Here is a 9,181-nt window from a genome sequence, read left to right as displayed (position 1 = left end):
TTTCTGACTGAACAAACTTTTATTATAGTTAAATATTAAATATAAACATATATTTCAACTAAAAGAGGTGGAAATAGCTTTGCTATGATCACTGGTTAAATTTGAAGATGGAAAATTTACGTATATTGCATTTTAGTTTTTTTTAAATGTTTTGACCAAAAAATTTTTTAATTAGAATTATAACAGTAGGATAATTCTTCATGCATTTTACTTGTAAAACACATTTAAGGAGTTGCAATTGATATACTAATTATTAATTAATATATAATAAATTATTATGGGAAATTACCATTATTTTTTTTTTTCGTGTCTAGTATTTTATTTTCTTATTTATTTAATAATTTCTTTTGAATTTCATATGTTGTTGAAATTTTTTGAATCTTCTTTTATGTGAATGGGCCCAACACCTATAAAGTTTTGATACTTTAAATTGTTTCACATATCTATATCAGTATTATGTTTGTAAAGTATAAAAATGTTATTTTTAAATTTAAAAAAAATTCAATACTTATCCATAATGCTAGAAAATTGGTGGACTTGACCATATGGGCTTGACCTTCATGGGTTCCAACTTTTAAGCCTGATTCTCCAAAAATTCTTCATTTTTTAAAGCATGATTCTTATTTTAAGGTTTCAGAGTCGAGCCCATGAGCCCATTTTGGAAAAATAAAATAAAATTTATAATTATAATAATATACATTAATTAAAATATTTTAAAATTAAAAAATTCAATAAATCAAGATCTTCATCATCTTAGTTATAAATCACAAATTATAAACAAAGGCATGAATCACACATTCAAAATGAAAAATAAAATCCCAGAGCAAGAACACAAACCCGTATATTGTTTTTGAACCACATGAATCACAACAAAATCAAAAATAGAATCAAAGAATAGTATGCCAGCAAGGAACAATACTCGTAAATAAAACTAGAACATTTAAAGAATAAAAAAACCACCAGAACAAATAGGCAGAGACTGAATGATCAGAGTTAACATTATGATAGCAAGATCGAGGCATGAGCAAGTAAAACATAGGTAAAAGCGGGATTAAGATCCATACCTTAGAACCACTAAGGCATCATGACACGGTGACCAAGTAAGATCGAGATCGAGCAGGAGCAAAGTCGCTAGGAGATTAAGACATATCACAAAGGCTAGTTGTTAATCAGGGGAGAGGCAAGGTCACCAGAAAAGATAGTGATAGAGGAAAGGACAAGAATCAAAGATCGAGAGAGAGAACACTATGAGTGACTCTGCCACATTGCCTAATTAACTCCACAGACATAACTATAACACTGCGCACTACCATTGTAATTAGGGATTAATCATCCTATTCATCTTACCATGATAGAAAGAAGTTAATCACAATTAAAAAAGAGCTAACTATAGTAGAAAAGGAAAAGACTTAGGTCAAAAGTTTACTATAATTGACTAGATTAAACATCTAAATTTAATAACTTGAAACAATAAACAATAAAATAAACCCAATTACGATAGAATAGATTCTACCATAGTCGACAGGATTAAAACTATTTTAATAGTTACTATATTTAAGCCCATTATAATTGAGCACAATTTAAAAAAATCACTAAGATCCTGAGTCAATAAACAATTCAAAGCATAACAAGGCCTACATGTATTCAAATTAGAGCTTTAAAAGTACTAAGAAGCATGGAATACCCTTTTATTAGGAAATAAGGGTGAAAAGGGTTGAAATTTTCATTTTTCAAAATTGTGACTATAAAGTCGCCCATATCATCAGGACTTTATCAATCCATACACACTCTACCCCATAACAATAATACAATATCAAAATTATAGCCCTTAATTTATATTTACAATGCAAGATCCCAATTTTGTAGAAAGTATGTTCAAATAATAAGGTTAATGGAAACGTAAACACATGCCCAACAAACAAGATAAACAATAAAACATTCTTCTCAAAAAGGTGTCATGTGCTATGACATGTGACACAAAGCAAAGTATAACATCATAATTTTTAGATAAAAATTTTTTATGGAATTTAAGTTTTATTAAAAAAATGATGATAATAATAGGAATTTATATTATTTGAGGTTATTTGAAAATAATAATATGGTTATGCATTTAATTATAAATTAAAAATATAGGTTTAAAATTTCATAAGAAATGTTTAGTTAAGATATAATTTTTAAGATTTAAAATATATAAATATTTTTTTTTTATGTGTGTATGAGTAAAAAAAATGGATGAAGCAAAAAAAAAAAAGAGGTGGGAGTTAGTCCCACATCGGTTAGATGTGGAAAGAGGAAAAATTTCCTCAACTATAAAAGGAGGCAATTGCGTGCATAGGGGAGAGGCAAGGAAAGTCTATGCAATTTATAAAAATTGCAACTAAGGCCCAAGATGCAATTTGTGAAAAATGCAAGTAATGGCTCAAAGGTTTGAATAATTAAATTCAAACCTATAATTTTTTTAATATAATTTTGGGACCCACAATCTATTTTTATATTATTTTTCTCTCTTTCTCTCATGGTGCTCGACGTTTTCATGCAAGAGGAGATTATTTTCTTTTTCTTCAGGTATGTCTCAATTTTCCTGTTTAGATTAACATTTAAAAAATTATTTAAGTACAAAATTAATTTTATAGTTATTTTCTAAATAATATTAGCTTTCTAGTGATATAATTATTTTGTAGAATAGAGTAAATATTCTGATTAGAATTTTTTTATAGGATAGTTAATCTAATGATACGATGGATAAAAAATATAGGTTAAAGCTCTTAAGGATATAATAAATATTATAAAATATTTTCTTGAGGTTGAAACTCATGTTTAAGAATTTTTGAGTTAAACTCTAGATCTATATGGTTAAATTTATGTTGAATCTGAGATGTAGGGATGAACCTCTGATTATTAAATATTTACTTAAATATGAATAAGTATTTTTGATGTTATAGAAAGGTGATTTGAGGCTTCAGGATAATTCTAAAATTTTTAATTTATTTTTGGATGAAATTTTAGAATATAGAAGGATGAAATTGTGATACTAGAAGTGATTTGAGGCTTAAAAATAGTTTATTAGGTACGAGAATTTTAGAAAAGAATTTGGAAAGTTAAATGAGGCATAAATCTTAAATTAGCGTTAATATGGATTATAAATCTAAGACTTTTTAACTCTTTAAATTAGAGTTATTTATTTTAATGTAAAATTAATATATAGTATTATGAAATAACTATGTAGATTGTGTTGACAAAGATAGTGGTGAAAGAGGAGTTGTGAAGGGGAAGTTATTATTCAAGACACAAGGTAACCATTATTAATGTGTTGTGATGGGTGTGTTTGTGAATGGGTATGTGTTGTTTTGTTATTTGAAAAATTATGAATTATTAAAAATAAATATTGTTATATACTTGTTTGAAATCATTATCAAGTGGGTCAAAAATTTTATTTTTATTTATCATGATGAATATTATTGTTCGATATATTTTGTTTGGATATTTGAATGGTGCATGACTTGTCAGGGTATTTTAATGTATGGTGTTAATGGAATTTCTGTTCGGTTAATTATTACCACATGGTAAGCCCTCATTGGACCCAATGAGTGGCGTGTCGCTTGGTCCAACTCACCTTTGGCCAGGTGATTTGGCGTCTGAGCATGGCGAAAGGAGGATATAAGGTGCAGTCATGCAATTAAATACTTGTTCGGTTTGTTTGAAAATATTCGATTAAATGTTTTTGTGTGCCCACTTAGCAATTGCATGATTAGTTACATCCGCATGTATCATTACATATTAATTTTTGGTTACTGGGACTTTTAAGTCTCATTCCCCGTGGTTAATATTTTTACAGGAGCGAGTCCGATCGAGAAAGCACCAGAGGTGTAACTATGGTGTATGAGACACCATCTTTTACGTTGCCTCTTATTTTGGATTATACAATGTATCTTGTGCCAACTTAGGACATATCTTCTTTGTAAAGCATGTAAACTCTAATCCTTTTTATTAAAAGTATCTATATGACCAAGAGGATTATGTCTGTCCCTCTTGATTTATGATCTGATTTGAATATCATGCCATGAGGATTATGTCTGTCCCTCATGGTTCTAATTGCCTTTTGAGATATTTTAAGACCCATGGTATATTGTCTTGGATGTATCATGGTAGAAAAATTTTTCTACCATGATAAGGGTATGATAAGGGTTCAATGAATAAAAAATAATTTGTTGTATAATTTGCGAAAAATTAATTTGTAAATTTGAGGGTGTTACACAAAGTACATTGGTTTTGTGTCATGATATATGGCTTACACATCATGCGCCCGGCACATGTATCAAATTTTGCTATCGTGACAGATTTATGATACGAACTTCCACCACGTGATATTTTCACACCTGACATTCATTTGAAGTGATTCAGGTGATCACAACTTATAACACAATCTATTCAATAAGATAAGTTTGGACGCAATCTAACGATTCAATCTAAAATTGAACAGTTGAGTGCAAAAAGCTACTTTTCTTTCAAGGTGAAAGAAATTTTTAAGAAATTAAATTTTATTGAATATTGCAGTATTAAAATTTTTATTATTAATATCTTTTTTATTTGCTTTTAAAGTCAAAGACTAGATTTTTCTTAAAAAATAAGCTTTAGATGTAATAAAATAATAAAGATTACATTTATTTAATTATAAAAATGTGAGAATGTGATTTCAAGATATATAAAGTTATAAACCCCAAGCAAAATGCAAGTAGAACCAAACATAGAAGCTATCATTTTTTCAGACAATGGTTGAGGAAGAGGGGTGTTGATACAATACCTATTAATAAGATCAGGAGGTAGGTAATTCGGTACAAATAGAATCAAAATACAATTAATGATTATATTTTACTTGATATTACTATAAAGGACTATATATGTGTGCTATAGTTTGGAATTTTTTGAGTTGAAATTATATTTTTAACATGTTTATGATATGTATGTATGCATGCATGTATCAGAAATGTATCGTATTTTGTGTTTTTGAAAATGAAATTATCGATACGTATGCATTTGAATTAAAAAAAATAAATGCTTTGAAGATACTGCCTCCGATCATATTTATAAGATACATTTTAGAAGTAATTTTTGATTCAAAATATAAAAAATTTGAAATAATTAAATTATTTTTTTTAAAAATTTTACTCATTCTTGATTAGCATGAAGGTATTTAATATAATTTTATTTTTATTTAAATTAAAAGGTAAAGTAAAGTGTATCTCACTTTTTTGTAATACCAAAAAAATTAATTTTTTAACTTGCATAAAACAGTATAAATTATCTTATAATACAGATTGGAAGGAGTATTCTGTTGCGGTCTTTAATTTTTGGGGCCACATAATGCAATGGTTGTCCTTAAACATAAGATTGCAACGGAATAATTATAATCATATTTTTAAAATTAGATTTGGATGTGACACTAATACTATTTTTTAAAAAATTAGATATTCAAAAAATACTTAAATTAAATTACTATTCAAAAAGATATATAATATTTTGTTCTCGCGAGTCGTGACTAAGTGCCTGTTGTCTGACAATGATTATAAGCTTAAATATTATTACGCCATCGAGAATATTAAATGTCATTTTCAACGATAATAAGAATTTGTGTAAAAGCAAGGAACATTTTTTACAGACCTCCAATTAAACATCTGACAATACTCAAATCTAATTTAGAAAGTCACGCATTCTTCTTCTTCTTTAAAAAAGGTGTTGAATTGTGCATGGTTAAAAATTTAAGCTGGGTGGGTGAATAATCATTGATCGAAGGAATATCTATTTGGGGGATATTTGTGTCCGATTAGCGGGTAAGAAGATTGGAAAAATCAAAATTGGGTGTCCTTTTCAAGAACGGCTTCGTTCTTTCCCCTGTAAATTTTACGCTTATATTAGCTGACGACACGTTCGGCATAATTAAATTATACAAGATTTATTCACCGAGGAAATTATGCAAGATTCAACATAAATTTCGATATATGATTTTTATATAATTAAACTGTAATACAAATATTTAAAATTATTTTCTCTAATTATTTATATTTCATATTCAATATCTAATATTAAATATAAAAATCTATAAAAATTTACAGTGCCATTTCTGTTTTCAATCTTTCCTACCATTTTCCAATGCCTTCCACGACAATTGACTAATGTGTGTTTGGATTAAAAAATTTGTAATTAAGATTAAACTCAACAAAATATTAGCAAATTGAGGTTAAGAAAAAGTCTTAATGTGATTCATATCTGGATAGCTTTTTTTAAAAAAAAAAGTTAGTTAGATAAACTAAATTTTATTTAGATGACTTGATTTAAAAGCCTATTAAGATGTATAATAATAAAAATGAACATGAATTTTCTTATATATATTTTTTGACTAATTTGATATTTTTAAGAAAAAATATTAAACTTAAAATTATAAATTTAAAAATGAGTAATATGCAATGTGAACTCTAAACTATAGGTTCAAGAACGATTTAAATTCTAAACTTATATTTGATATATTATGAATCCTAAATAATTATACTTGAGATAATTTTACTCCTACAGTTCAATTAAAACAAATATCCACTACTTTTTTTAAAAGTGAGGCCCGATGTACAATTGTTCTTAAATTCCACTTTGCACATCAAGTCCCATTTTTTAAAAAGTGACAAACGTTTGTTTTAATTTAATAATAAAAGTAAAATGTTACAATTTTAAATATTTAGAGTTTAAAATATACCAATACAATTTTAGAGTTCAAGTTGCTCATAAACCTTATTAACCCTTTTAAAAAAAATAAATTACAAGTATAAAATAGTGCGTGAATAAAAAATCTTATCTTGAGAAGGTAGAATAAGATGATAAATTACAAAATATCTAAATATGAAAAGCTATAAATTTATAAATTATAAATTATTTTTTGTAAATAAAAAAATTTAAAAATAAATCGATGAATTATAATTTATTAAAAAATTGCCCAACAATTTTAAAAAAATCAAGAAGAATAAATCGAACACCAACCCTCCTTCTAGTGATCAAATTTTGGACTTGCCAATACTCCTTCAAGATCTTCTACACCCCATCTTTCATATGGAACATTATGGGATGATTATAATTGTTGTTGGTGACTGTGGTCTACGAGTGGTGGCCATTGGCATCTTTAATTACAAGGATGAACAGAGAGCAACAAAATCTCGATGGAAAGAACAAAACTTACAAAGCAATCATGACGACTTTGACCTCCTCAAACGACAACAATAGTGAGCATAATGAAGATCAGTGATAACGACAAGAAGGAGGAGGCAAAAATGAGCTTGCAAATATTAGAGGCAGAGAAAGATGAAAAGCAATGAGTAATCAACAATGCAATAAGAAAAGCAGTGATGGGAGGTGAAAGGTGATAAGCAAGAGAGAGCATAATCTAACACGCCTAACATAATGCTCATTAAAAAGCTCTTAGGGATAGCCTCGGCTTGAATGCTCAATTGAGCCTATCGCTTCATTTGGCAATTTTTTCCCTAAAAAGATCTTAGTTCAGATAATAGGCCTTTAACTTTCCAACTTAGGTTTAGGCCATTCTAACCTAGGTTGGAAAGTAAACCAGACATCCTAGGCCTTGCTTGTAGTTATAGTAGCATAAGGCCATGTTCGGCAGAGTAAAATTATAAACATGGAAAAGTAATTAGTTTAGGAATCCTGAGAGAGTGATGTTTTCTTGTTTGGTACACCATACACACTAATCAAAACTCCCAAGAATCCTAATTACAGGGAAAATGGTAGAATTGGATTCCACCCTTGCCTCCATGGAATCATACCACTCTCGTTAGAATCCAACATTTTCTTTCTTCCACCCTTCAACTTTAATCTATTGCTAGTCAAAATCCACCTCCCTTAGCCCCTAACTTCATTACTCAATCGTTAGCAATGGTAAATGATGGCAGCATCGCAGCTTTATCATTAGCAACTTCATTGCATCCATATCTTTACCACCATCATCACACCCCCACAGCTATCGCTTCACCTTTGTTGCCTACCATTACCTCTACCTCTTTTGTGGCCATTGGTAGACTATTTCATGGGTATGAGTAGTTTTGATTTCTCTGCAGCTCCTCTCCTGTATCTTCTTCCTTTTATGTTTTGTGCATAGCAAAGTTGTTTGTCTATTGCAAGTTGACGTTGGTTGTAACATCAACCATGACATTACCAACACACAACCATAATTCCAAACTACAATGATATTTAGGAGTCACTAAACCCTTAAACTTACATCAATCAAAAAGGGTTCAGAATAAATTTATAATACTTTGAAAACATTTAGGATCTCAAAAAACCTTTAAATTATTAGTTTGAGCTTAAATTAATAATCTTTTAAGATTATTAGAAGCATGGAAGAACATATTATCAAATCATGCTAGAAAACAGGGGCAGAAAAAGTCATTTTCATCCATTCTAGAGCACATGGGCAAACTTTCCTTTCTGCACCATGCGTCACGATGCATATAGCTAGCTGTTCGTAACAGCTCGTTAAGACAAACTTCTTATGTGCATCATTTTCACACCTGATGTTCATTTGAAGTGATTCAAATACACACTTAAAGCTTGTTCGATGGTTGAGCTGATGGCACAAGTTACTATAACAGCCTTCTAGGTCACCACTGCCTCTCCAGGGTCTTTTCCCAGTGCTGGACAACACACATATCACCACATGATTGCCGGCTTTCCCACTGGTGGTACAGTGGTTATTCCTCACCCCACCCTCACGGGGGCCTTTTGAAACCTCCTCAGACTCGAACCTCCAACCTCTACCACCTTAACGAAGTTGAGGTGAAGTCTGGTACCATTGAGTCCCCGTGAGGGTGGGGTGAAGAATAACCACTGTACCACCAGTGGGAAAGCCAGCAATCATGTGGTGACATGTGTGTTGTTCAGTGCTGGGAAAAGACTCTGGAGAGGCAGTGGTGACCCAGAGGGCTGTTATATAAAAGGCGCCTTTTAATGTAACAGCCCTCCGCTCACCTCGCCTACCCAAGGTCTTTTACGGCGCTGGACACTCTCCCCCCAGGCCCCACAACAGGGCGACCTCACTCCTTTCGGTGAGTATCAGGAGACAAAGGCTTCCCCGCAGTAGTATGCGGATTATTCCCCTTGCGGAGAGCCTCCCCAGGTTCGATCCTCCAAC

This window comes from Prosopis cineraria, unplaced genomic scaffold (assembly GCF_029017545.1).
Source record: "Prosopis cineraria cultivar Desert tree isolate PC_DT_omini unplaced genomic scaffold, ASM2901754v1 PC1, whole genome shotgun sequence".
Classification (NCBI taxonomy): Eukaryota; Viridiplantae; Streptophyta; class Magnoliopsida; order Fabales; family Fabaceae; genus Prosopis; species Prosopis cineraria.
The sequence above is the reverse complement of the archived record's forward strand: the minus strand, read 5'-3'. Positions refer to the sequence as shown.